The sequence below is a fragment of the Aedes albopictus genome, chromosome 2 (genome assembly GCF_035046485.1).
Source record: "Aedes albopictus strain Foshan chromosome 2, AalbF5, whole genome shotgun sequence".
Lineage (NCBI taxonomy): Eukaryota > Metazoa > Arthropoda > Insecta > Diptera > Culicidae > Aedes > Aedes albopictus.
The window spans coordinates 291,546,358-291,558,534 of NC_085137.1; the positions used below are offsets into that span (position 1 = coordinate 291,546,358).

The following is a 12,177-nucleotide window of genomic DNA, read 5'->3' on the forward strand; positions in this document are numbered from 1 at the left end:
TGGCGGGCGATGAAATATAGCTTTCCGATCGATCCGAAATTTTGCACAGTTGATATGGGACCAAAATGGAACTCAAAAAGTATACAGGAGCTGCAGTTTTTTTTTCATTTTTTTTGTAAATTTTCCCATATAAACCGTGTCCTAGGCTATTGGATATACTGGTAGGACTTCGGACATCATCCCATGTCAAATTAACCCATATTTCATAGTTTTAGAGCATAAAACTCTTTAACACAACCGGTAACTTTGCATGATTTAAGAGCTTAAAACAAGTTTAAATAACCATTATCTTTAATTTTGGGCTGCTGTCTTGGATTTGTTACCTCCCAAAAGGTCCCATACTTTTTGTAAATATTTTTGTGTACATATTTTCTTTAATTTCCTTACTTTAGTATTTCATTATTATTATTCTTTTAAACTTTTAAATTATTATTTCAATTACTTTAATGGCAGAAAAAAAAAACTGAAATTAAATTTGAATAAGGAATAGAAAATTGAATTAGAAAAAAAAAAACATCGATAAATTTTGTCCTACCTGAGCACCCCTATTTCCACCTAAATTGCACCTCAAAAGACAGCAGCCGTTACTCCATCGCAACAATCCACCTCGCGACACCCCACATCGCGAGCCGTCTGTCAGTACGATAGTATTGGTACGATGTAGACTCCCGACGCCAACGAAGGAATAAAACTGCTCGTCATCGTGGAGCAGGGATCAATAGGTGAACGGCCATTGTCACTGCAACAGTGCGCGTTTTAATCCGTATATTTTTTTCTCTTGTACATACAGTGAACGCCTAGTATGGCTTTGTGACACCAGTCCAGCTTGGTTGAACCAGCACGTGCAAGAGAAGCCGCCGGTGTGCCAGATTCCTGTTGGCCCGGCAGACACGGAGAAATCTTGCGGAGTGAAACGGATGGATTGCCGGTGTGCCAGATTCTACTTGGCCCGGCCACCCGCAGAAGTGCAAGTTGTGTAATAAAACGCCAAGAAGAACAGAAGAAGCCAGTGTCTCGATTAAGGCGTGGTAGTGAAGTGATCGGAGGAATTACCGGCGCGCCAGACCCAATTTGGCCTGGTCGTCCGTACCAACAACATCCAGACGGGAATCTCCGGTGTGCCAGACCCTACTTGGCTCGGTTGTCCGTTCCGACAGTCCGACGAAGAAGCCGCAGTGTACCCGTACCAGCATCCAAACGGGAATCCCCGGTGTGCCAGACCCTACTTGGCCCGGTCGCCCGTTCCGACAACCCGACGAAGAAGCCGCAGTGTACCCTTTCAGTATGGCGCTGGACCCGAGTGAACGGCTGAAGACACTCGCTGGTCATTCCGGCGAGCCCAGGATCTAAACCGTCGGGACGACTCTCACCGACTAGTTTTGAAGGTCACCTGAAGGACGAGAGAGGCCCCATGTTCGAACCAGGATCGAGCAGCCTTTGGTCGGTAATGTGCATTATTTCCTTACTTTTCCCATATCCTTCATTGAACTTTTGATTTGAATCTAACGAGCATGAATATAAACCCGAAATGTTAAATTAACTAGCCTGCAGTGTTGGAAATTATTATATAACCGCTGAGCCCTAAAATCAACCATCTTTCGTGTCTAGTCTACCTTGCCAGTTTTTTTTAGGGGAAGATTGTCCGTAATCCATCCAATTTCCTCGTCGGAGCCATAGTGAACGACCCTGAGGCCCAGGAAAAAGCCTGGGTGGCCACAATAGGGTGGCCCAACAAAAGGATTTTCTAACAATTGGCGCCCAACGCAAAATAAAGGAAAAGGTTTCCATTTTAACCTTAAAGTGGAACCCTTTTCAGAGTAGCTCCGGGAGGAATTGGAATCCTTTATATTCCAATTGTTCTTTTTATGAATAGTGAAGTGAATTGTATCGAAATAGTATTGTGCTAAACGGAATACTTTTGTTCTTTTGGAATCGTTCGGATGATGAGAACTACTGCTGTGAATCGTTCTTTTCCTTTCGATTCGTCTTTATAAATTAGCCGCTTCTTTTTATAACAGAAAAAGTGAATTAGTCTATTAGTAGAGTTTAATGAATTATTTGTAAAATTTTGCTTCCTTTTATACACAATGCCTCTAATTTAAAATTCTTTTGTAAATATTTTCTTTTTTCATTTTTATACTTTCTAGTGTCTAGTTTAGCATAATATATGCTGGATTAGTTTATTCATTTTTCTTTATCTTTTTTTATAATTTTTTTTCCTAATTTAATAGAAATAAGCTATTATTTAAGCCACTTCTTCGTTTTTTTGGGCGAAAAGTAGCTGTACTGTTTTTTGTAGGTTTAGCTTATTTTGTTTATTTTTTTGGTTTCATTTCTTATTTTTAATTTTACATTCTCATTTGAGAAATGGCGGAGGCATTTGAAACACAATTCGCACACGCCGTTGAGAAGATTCGGGAGTGGTACCACGGCTTAAGGGTGGACCATTTGTCTCCAGAGGAGTTGGACTTCGAAACCAATATTCGATCGATCGTCATTCGGGATGATCCCACCTACTCACGAAGGCGAAGGTGGCTCCGTGAGCATATGAAAACTGAGAAGCAGAATGATACTATTATTGAAGAGGTAGTTTTAGAGGGGAATGGTGAGGAAGTTGTACAGTTCTGTCGACGCAACTTCGACGAACTTTTTGCAGGGTTGCAGCAGAGCGATAAGAATTCAAGGGTAAGGGGCAAAGCAAAATTGCTACATTTCGGTCACCGGCTTATTCTTTATATAAAGCACTTTAGGGATTCGGAGGAAACAGAAAGTTTCCTCAAGTCAATGCTTGTTGATGTGGTGGATCTGTTGGACCAGTATTTCTACACTAAAACCTCTGCATCTGAACAGCACAATCAGGAGGGACTGGAGGAACAAGCTCTGATCGACTTGTTTCGTTCAGAGAATGTTTCGGCAGTTCCACCTCTTCGAAATGCAGATCCAGGTGCAGACGTTTCAGTGAGTACTACTGCTTCAGGAATTCCTGCAGTAGCCAACCAGTTTGAAGGCAGTGACTGTGTACGCTCTTTACTAGCTCGCATTAATGAGTTGGAAGCGAAAATGGCCAGGATGGGAACACCGCGTGAAGAAGAAGCTCAGCACAATGAAACGGAGCTTCCGAGTAGAAGTTCACAGCCACTGGTGGGTGCGCCAACAGTTCTTCAAGTTTCTTCAGCTCCTCATTCCTATTTCACACCTTTTCCGGGATTCTCAAGCTCCTCGCAAGGGTTGAGCTCTTCAGTAGCTGCCAATCCTTCTAGGCCGATTACTAGTGTAACTTTTTCGTTACCGCAAAGTCATCCTACTGCACAGCCGCAGCCACCTTCATCGTGGCACAGCTACCTTCAGAATCAGCAACAACCGTTTCAACCTCCGATCACCAACCCATGGTTAGGATTCCCTGGTGCCTCAACCGTACCATCACTGAATCCTGTTCCGGGGTCCGCGGCTATGAGCCTTGGACATCCTGGGAATCCATGGCTTGGAAATCCCACTTTTACTACTCCGTCGGTCAATCCGTGGGCTGGAACCTCAGTTCCGATATCAACCCCATTCGCTCATCCTTCGCTCGCTTCGTTGAGTTCATTGCCTCTGAACAACCCGGCGCGGCATACTTTGCCTGTGTCCAAGTGGACAGTTACGAAATACGATGGCGAAGATCAAGGGTTGAAATTAAACCAATTTCTTGGAATGGTTCACGCCATGGCCGTCGCAGAACATGCTTCGGAAGCTGAACTATTTGATTCGGCGATCCACCTTTTCAAAGGGCCAGCATTGCAGTGGTATATGACCATGCGTGCCACAGGTCGTCTGGTGAACTGGCAGCATTTGGTTCTAGAGCTCAGGAGGACTTTCATGCACCCTGATCTAGACACGCTGATCAAAATGAAGGTGTATCAGCGACACCAGTCACGAAACGAGACCTTCCTACAGTTCTATCACGGTATGGAGGAGCTTTTCGGGACAATGAGTGTTCCCTTGCCGGAACACGAGAAAGTCCAAATCCTTCTTCAGAACATGAGGATTGATTACAAAAAGCAACTCAATTTCCTCCCTATTGCTGATCTTCCGACACTTGTGTCTGCTGGTCAGAAGATCGATGCCGTGAACTTCTCAGTCTACAACAAGGTTTTTGGACCTGAGAAGTCGGTTAACGTAATAGAGTACTCGGAACCGAAGAAATGCTTATCCCAGGATAAGCCCAATAAATCCTCTACTCCACATCAACAAGCATCGTCGAGAAATACGAAGGCCCACTCTCCTCCACAGACCAATCAGAATCGGAAGGGTTCCGAAACCGGAACCGATACTCCTCGCGGACCAGCTCGAGCACCAACCACTTTGGAAGACATGATCAAGTCTCATAAACCCCTATCCAGCCGCCATTGTTTCAACTGCGGCTTATTTGGGCATCGGATGGACCAGTGCAGGCTTCCTAGGGGAGTCCTGTGCGAAAACTGCGGTTTTAGAGGCTATCCGACAAATAATTGTCCATATTGCGTAAAAAACGCCTTAGCAGCGAGCCAAAACCGCCGCCCGCTGAATCCAAACTACTAAGCGTAAATCCCCCTCCATTTTTCGAAGTGGCCTCCGAGAACCTTTATCCGGAAACGCCTGCTTCCTACACCATCTCATATCCACATGCCAATGACAACCGTCCATACATTTCGGTTGACATTTTTGGGATTACTGTTTCTGCCTTACTTGACAGCGGGAGTAATCTCACGTTGATCAACGATGCAGTGTACAACATGGTGAAACCTAAGCGCTTATTTCCTCTCCGTGATCCACCCGTCTTGCGTACCGCAAGCGGAGAAGCGCTCGAGGTCCGTGGTAAAGTTTATTTACCTTTTTCATGGAACGGCACCGTCAGGGTTGTTCCGACATTAGTCATCCCGAATCTGGCAATAAACTGCGTTTGCGGGATGGATTTCTGGAAGAAATTCCAAATTCAACCCACAATCGTAGGCTGCGCTATGGTTGAATATACGGGAGAAAACCCTACCCCGACTCCGTTGCTTTCATCTTCTGTTTTGACTGCTTCAGAACAGCAGACAATCGATCAGATCAAAACCCTTTTCATACCTGCCCGTCCGGGAAGGCTAACAACTACTCCACTGGCGGAGCATTCAATTGAACTCGCCGAAGAATGGCGGAAAAAACCGCCGGTCAGGCAGTTCCCCTACGTAATGTCTCCCAAAACGCAAGGTTTGGTGTCCGTGGAGCTGCAACGTTTGCTCGACGCTGGCATAATCGAACCCAGCCATTCTGATTGGTCGCTGAACTGTGTACCCGTTATCAAGCCTCATAAGGTTCGGCTCTGTTTGGATGCGCGCAAGATCAATGAACGAACTGTTCGTGATGCTTACCCCTTGCCGCACCCATGTCGAATTCTTGGCCAACTTCCCAAGGCGAAATACCTTTCAACAATTGACTTGTCGGAGGCTTTCCTGCAAGTTCCGCTGGAGAAGTCTTCAAGGAAGTATACGGCCTTTAGCGTGCAAGGTAAGGGGTTGTTTCAGTACACCAGAATGCCTTTTGGTCTTGTAAATAGTCCAGCTACGTTGGCAAGACTAATGGACCGAGTTCTAGGCCATGGTGTACTGGAACCTTATGTCTTCGTTTACCTCGACGATATCGTCGTAGTAACGGAGACATTTGAGCATCACGTACAGCTCCTTCGTGAAATTGCGCGCAGATTAAACGGAGCCAACCTTATGATAAACCTGGAGAAGTCTCAGTTTGGGGTGCCGGAAATTCCCTTCCTAGGGTATCTCTTGAGTTCGGAAGGCCTTCGTGGGAATCCCGATAAGATTCGACCGATCGTCGAATATGAAAGGCCAACCACTATTACCAAACTCAGGAGATTCCTTGGGATGGCGAATTATTATCGCCGGTTCATCCCAAACTTTAGTGAGACTTGTGGGCCTCTGTCGGATCTCCTGAAGTCAAAAACCAAGGTCATCGGTTGGAACGAAGCCGCGGAGAGAGCTTTCTGCAAAATCAAGGAGCAGCTTATCAGCACTCCTATCCTGGGGAGCCCGGATTTTTCTCGGGAATTCGTCATCCAAACGGATGCCAGCGACGAAGCCGTCGCTGGAGTTCTAACTCAGCAGCAGGAAGATGGTGAGAGAGTCATCTCATACTTCTCCCGGAAGCTCACCACTCCGCAGAAGAACTATCACGCTGCTGAGAAGGAAGCTCTCGCCGCTCTTCTCTCAATCGAGGCGTTTCGGGGGTACATTGAAGGCTACCATTTCACCCTCGTGACGGATTCCTCCGCACTCACCCACATTCTAAAGACGAAGTGGAAGGTGGGATCCCGATGCAGTCGGTGGAGCTTGGACTTCCAGCAATTCGACATGACAGTAGTACACCGTAAAGGCAAAGAAAATGTGGTTCCGGATGCTCTGTCGCGTAGCATTGCTGTAGTCCAAGATTCACCGGCCTCAACGTGGTACTCTTCTTTAATGGAGAAGGTCACCAGTCGCCCAGACGACTTTGTCGACTTTAAGGTCGAGAACGGCAAACTTTTTAAGTTCGTTACAGCCAAAAATGTTCCCTTTGACTCTCGATTTGAGTGGAAGGAGCTTGTTCCAACTGATGACGTCCCCCGGGTGCTACTAAACGCACATGATAATAACTTTCACCCGGGGTTTGACAAAACGCTATCTCGTGTCCAACAACGTTACTATTGGCCCAAAATGGCCAAGGATATAAGGGCGTATGTACAGGCTTGCTCAACCTGTAAGGAAGTCAAACCTTCCTATGTCCAAACTGCCCCCGAGATGGGCAAAATGCGTTGCGCGTCCCGACCATGGCAGATCATTTCTATGGACTTCGTTGGTCCGTTGCCACGTAGTCGAAAGGGAAATCAGCATATTTTAGTAATATGCGACTACTTTTCCAAGTGGGTAATGATTCACCCGGTGAAGAAGCTGGATAGTTCAGCCGTGTGTGTGATTTTGAAAAATCAGTGGTTCTATAGGAATTCTGTCCCTGAAACCATTATCACCGATAACGGCAGCTCTTTCGTTTCGAAGGAGTTCAAAGAACTATTAGACCACTTCAAAATCACACACTGGCTGAACTCCCGCTATCATTCCCAGTCGAACCCCGTGGAGCGAGTGAACCGAACAATTAACGCGGCCATCCGCACTTACGTCCAAGAGGACCAAAGGATCTGGGACACCAAGATCCCGGAGATCGAGCTGATGCTCAATACCAGCGTTCACTCCTCCACTGGGTTCACTCCGTATTTCATTACCCACGGACACGAGATAGCGGAACAGGGATCCGACCATCGTCTTTCTCGACACGACGAGGAACTTCCTGCGGAAGAAAAGGAGGAAAGGCGTAAGCAGGCGTTCGCCAAAATCCACGAGATCGTTCGCAAAAACCTCGAAAAGTCTCACGAGGTCTCTCGGGACCGGTACAACTTGCGAAACCGTACTTTCGCGAAATCTTTTACGGTGGGACAGCTGGTCTACCGCCGCAACATGAAACAGTCCTCGGCGGCTGAACATTATAACGCCAAGCTAGGGCGTCAATATCTTCCCTGCAAAGTGAAGGGCAAGATAGGCTCGTCTTCCTACGAATTGGAAGACTTAAGCGGGAAAAATTTGGGAATCTGGCCAGCTGTTCACCTTAAACCCGGATGATAACATCCACGTAAGTACCAGAGATCCTGCTTCGCTTTCCTCCTGCCGATTCTCCGAATTCCCTAAAAAAAGGACTTCACGGCCGGTAACATAGACCGAATACTTACCTGCTGCATCCTGTTTTCCTTTTCATTCATGCCTGTTCGTCGATGTCGTCAGAGCTATTATGTTTTTATTTATACTCCTCTTCGCCTCATTCGCAACACCATCTGCTTCTCTTCTATTTTGTTTTGTTCTCTTTGTTCTTCCTTAAACAGGGTCGAACTAAGGAGATTGTTTACATTTTGCGTAACGCCTCCCAGGTGGCGAATTTTGATCGTAGTTTTATGGTCCAACCGAGGGGTCTAGAGCGTTGTTGCTAGGCCTCCTCATATTTTTTAGTAATAGGGTGCCCTAGAATCTTAGTTTAAAGAATATTAGCGTGTGAATGAATTGTGTGTTGTCCTGGTGTGTCAAGTTTTGATCCAGACAACTGTGTGAATGAGTTGAATGAATGAATGTAATTGTATGAATGGTGGGGGGAATGACTGTGTATGAGTGTATGCGTATATTTTCTGTTTCCGAACGAAGTATTCGGTGAAAAACAAGGAAGGAGCAGATTTCGCAAAAGTTTATTTTCGCTCCTAAGTAGAAACAAAAAAAAAGTTTTTTTAATAGAGTTATAAAAAAAACAAATACAATTACAATCATAATTAAAATAAAAGTTGAATTTATGAAGATTTGATGGTGAGAGGATGGATAAGAACGCTTTTTTTCTGACGAACATTTTTCTGGAAGGCTGTTTTTCAATTTCATATACTATTTCGATACAAATCAATCATCGACCTCATAGCTGAGCAGCCAAAAGAGAGCTTCTTCGCTGAACTCCTCAATCGTCCCTTCCTGGTGGACAGTCTCTATTATTAAGTGTTATGTGATTATGTGGGAAAGAGTTCCTCTACATGGACAAAATCATTCCACATAATCAGCTAACACTTAACAAGAGGAGGGCCACATTTTTATGACTTTTCCCGAGTGGACAGTCTCTATTATTGAGGGTTGAGTGATTATGTGGGAAAGAGTTCCTCTACATGGACAAAATCATTCTACATAATCTAACTAACGTTCAACAAGAGGAGGGCCACAATCTCCCGGTGGACAGTCTCTATTATTGATTGTTACGTGATTTTGTGGGAAAGAGTTCCTCTACATGGACAAAATCATTCCACAAAATCAGCTTAACAATTAACAAGAGGAGGGCCACAATTCCCAGAGGGCAGTCTCTATTATTAAGTGTTATGTGATTATGTGGGAAAGAGTTCCTCTACATGGACAAAATCATTCCACATAATCAGCTAACACTTAACAAGAGGAGGGCCACTAAAACAAATCAAATTCCCCTTCGTCCCCTTCAAAAAAAAAACAAGGTTTTTTTTTTAACTGGAGTGAGGGATGAATGTTACCTCCCAAAAGGTCCCATACTTTTTGTAAATATTTTTGTGTACATATTTTCTTTAATTTTCTTACTTTAGTATTTCATTATTATTATTCTTTTAAACTTTTAAATTATTATTTCAATTACTTTAATGGCAGAAAAAAAAAACTGAAATTAAATTTGAATAAGGAATAGAAAATTGAATTAGAAAAAAAAAAACATCGATAAATTTTGTCCTACCTGAGCACCCCTATTTCCACCTAAATTGCACCTCAAAAGACAGCAGCCGTTACTCCATCGCAACAATCCACCTCGCGACACCCCACATCGCGAGCCGTCTGTCAGTACGATAGTATTGGTACGATGTAGACTCCCGACGCCAACGAAGGAATAAAACTGCTCGTCATCGTGGAGCAGGGATCAATAGGTGAACGGCCATTGTCACTGCAACAGTGCGCGTTTTAATCCGTATATTTTTTTCTCTTGTACATACAGTGAACGCCTAGTATGGCTTTGTGACACCAGTCCAGCTTGGTTGAACCAGCACGTGCAAGAGAAGCCGCCGGTGTGCCAGATTCCTGTTGGCCCGGCAGACACGGAGAAATCTTGCGGAGTGAAACGGATGGATTGCCGGTGTGCCAGATTCTACTTGGCCCGGCCACCCGCAGAAGTGCAAGTTGTGTAATAAAACGCCAAGAAGAACAGAAGAAGCCAGTGTCTCGATTAAGGCGTGGTAGTGAAGTGATCGGAGGAATTACCGGCGCGCCAGACCCAATTTGGCCTGGTCGTCCGTACCAACAACATCCAGACGGGAATCTCCGGTGTGCCAGACCCTACTTGGCTCGGTTGTCCGTTCCGACAGTCCGACGAAGAAGCCGCAGTGTACCCGTACCAGCATCCAAACGGGAATCCCCGGTGTGCCAGACCCTACTTGGCCCGGTCGCCCGTTCCGACAACCCGACGAAGAAGCCGCAGTGTACCCTTTCAGTATGGCGCTGGACCCGAGTGAACGGCTGAAGACACTCGCTGGTCATTCCGGCGAGCCCAGGATCTAAACCGTCGGGACGACTCTCACCGACTAGTTTTGAAGGTCACCTGAAGGACGAGAGAGGCCCCATGTTCGAACCAGGATCGAGCAGCCTTTGGTCGGTAATGTGCATTATTTCCTTACTTTTCCCATATCCTTCATTGAACTTTTGATTTGAATCTAACGAGCATGAATATAAACCCGAAATGTTAAATTAACTAGCCTGCAGTGTTGGAAATTATTATATAACCGCTGAGCCCTAAAATCAACCATCTTTCGTGTCTAGTCTACCTTGCCAGTTTTTTTTAGGGGAAGATTGTCCGTAATCCATCCAATTTCCTCGTCGGAGCCATAGTGAACGACCCTGAGGCCCAGGAAAAAGCCTGGGTGGCCACAATAGGGTGGCCCAACAAAAGGATTTTCTAACAGATTTTAGACTGCCATTTTGGATAGTCTGATCACCATTTTTGCGCTCTGGGCATCTTCCTCATACCAAATATGTATACTCATAATGCATGGTTATAAAGCCTAACACTCATTAAAACAACCGTTTTTCTGGCCGTCATCTTTGTGTAGACTTTCTCCCAAGCTGAACATACCTGAATTGTATGGTACTCAGACCAAGCCCACCCGTGGGCTTAATACTACACACGCAACAGCACGTCGTTAACGATTTTTAATTTCGTTATCAACCCATTTTCGCACCGGTCGTTCGTTTCCATGTGAGTAAAATAATGATCGGTCGCCTTTGCGCACCGGTGGTCTCTATTCTCTCCGTACCATCGGTTTTTTGCACTTCTGTAAATTATCGCAATATTTTGTGTATTTCTATGGGGTTATTGCAAATCTTATTCAGTATAATAATTAGTGCTCATATTATGAAAGATGGGGTTTTGGATAAGACTGAAAGCTGTTAGTAAAAATTGAATTCAAATAAATAATTCCCTTGGAGATTTGTACCAGTTTTGGTGCGTTTAAAGATATCATTTTCTCAATGATTTATGATTGTATTTAATCCCGGAATTCAAGCAATCTTTTTTTAAATTATATGTTTGTTCCTTACTGTATGACTTGTAGGTTGAATTTTTATCTAAAATAATATCCATCTCTTTAATATTCATGTTGCCTTTCTCGCAAGAAATTTATCTGAATTTGGGATTATGAGTATCTTTTTTAATAGTTAGGTTTATTGAATAATTACATCCCTTGCATTTCCAACACATTTATAACGTAGTTGTCTCCTTTACAACTTCGCGTAGGTCAAGATTCTTGAATCCTGGTCATAGTAGAAGCTGTCTTCTAACAGTCTGCGATAAGTTTGCGCAACCTTTTTTCATTAACGTGTATTTTAACATCAGCTAATTCTATACTCAGTCACAACCTTTTAGTTACAAAGCATCACTCGCAAATCTTAATATATATTGCGATCTTTTGGATGCTGGTATATGAATATTTTGTTGAAAGCAGATTCTATGCGCTTGAAGTAGACTACGTATTTGTCAAAGTACATAATGAGCCCACTCTCCTTTTTGGCATTTCATAGGGCTGTGCATTTATCGATGTTATCGATAATATCGATATTATCGGATCAAATTTATCGATACGATATCCGATATTGCTCAAACCGATATAAAATGATATCAATAAAGGCTAATTATTCCCGATATTTACGATTAATTTGATTATTAGGTCAGACTTTGTAATATGTTTTTGTGAGTTTCACAATTTACGCACCAACATGAAATCCAAATGTTCATTTGAAGCACATTTATTATGCAAATGACACAAAGCTTCGTCATTTTTTGTGTACTTTTCTTTAATAAAGTTATCGGATATCGATATGATATCGATAATGTCGAATCCGATATATCGCCGATACCGATATGAGATGAATTACGTTTTGCCGATACCGATAAACGGTCAGGATGCACAGCCCTAGCATTTCATACAACAATTGTTGTATTTTAACATCCAACGCCTTGCTTTTTCTATAACGAGGAACCTACAATATGGCAGTCCTGCACACCGCCTATTTTAATTGGTGAAACTTGGCAGCTCGACTACATTTTTTAAGA

The 12,177-nt window shown here is 44.0% G+C and overlaps 2 long non-coding RNA genes across 2 annotated transcripts; both read left to right on the forward strand.

Moving 5' to 3' along the window:
- The first annotated feature begins 362 nt into the window (after positions 1 to 362).
- Positions 363 to 1,687, forward strand: LOC115260872 (uncharacterized). Its single transcript, XR_003894694.2, has 2 exons — positions 363 to 722; positions 791 to 1,687. It is a non-coding gene; the product is annotated as an uncharacterized LOC115260872 (long non-coding RNA).
- Positions 1,688 to 9,243: 7,556 nt separating this feature from the next.
- Positions 9,244 to 10,467, forward strand: LOC134287128 (uncharacterized). The gene is made up of 2 exons (XR_009997050.1): positions 9,244 to 9,502; positions 9,571 to 10,467. It is a non-coding gene; the product is annotated as an uncharacterized LOC134287128 (long non-coding RNA).
- The last annotated feature ends 1,710 nt before the right edge of the window (positions 10,468 to 12,177 follow it).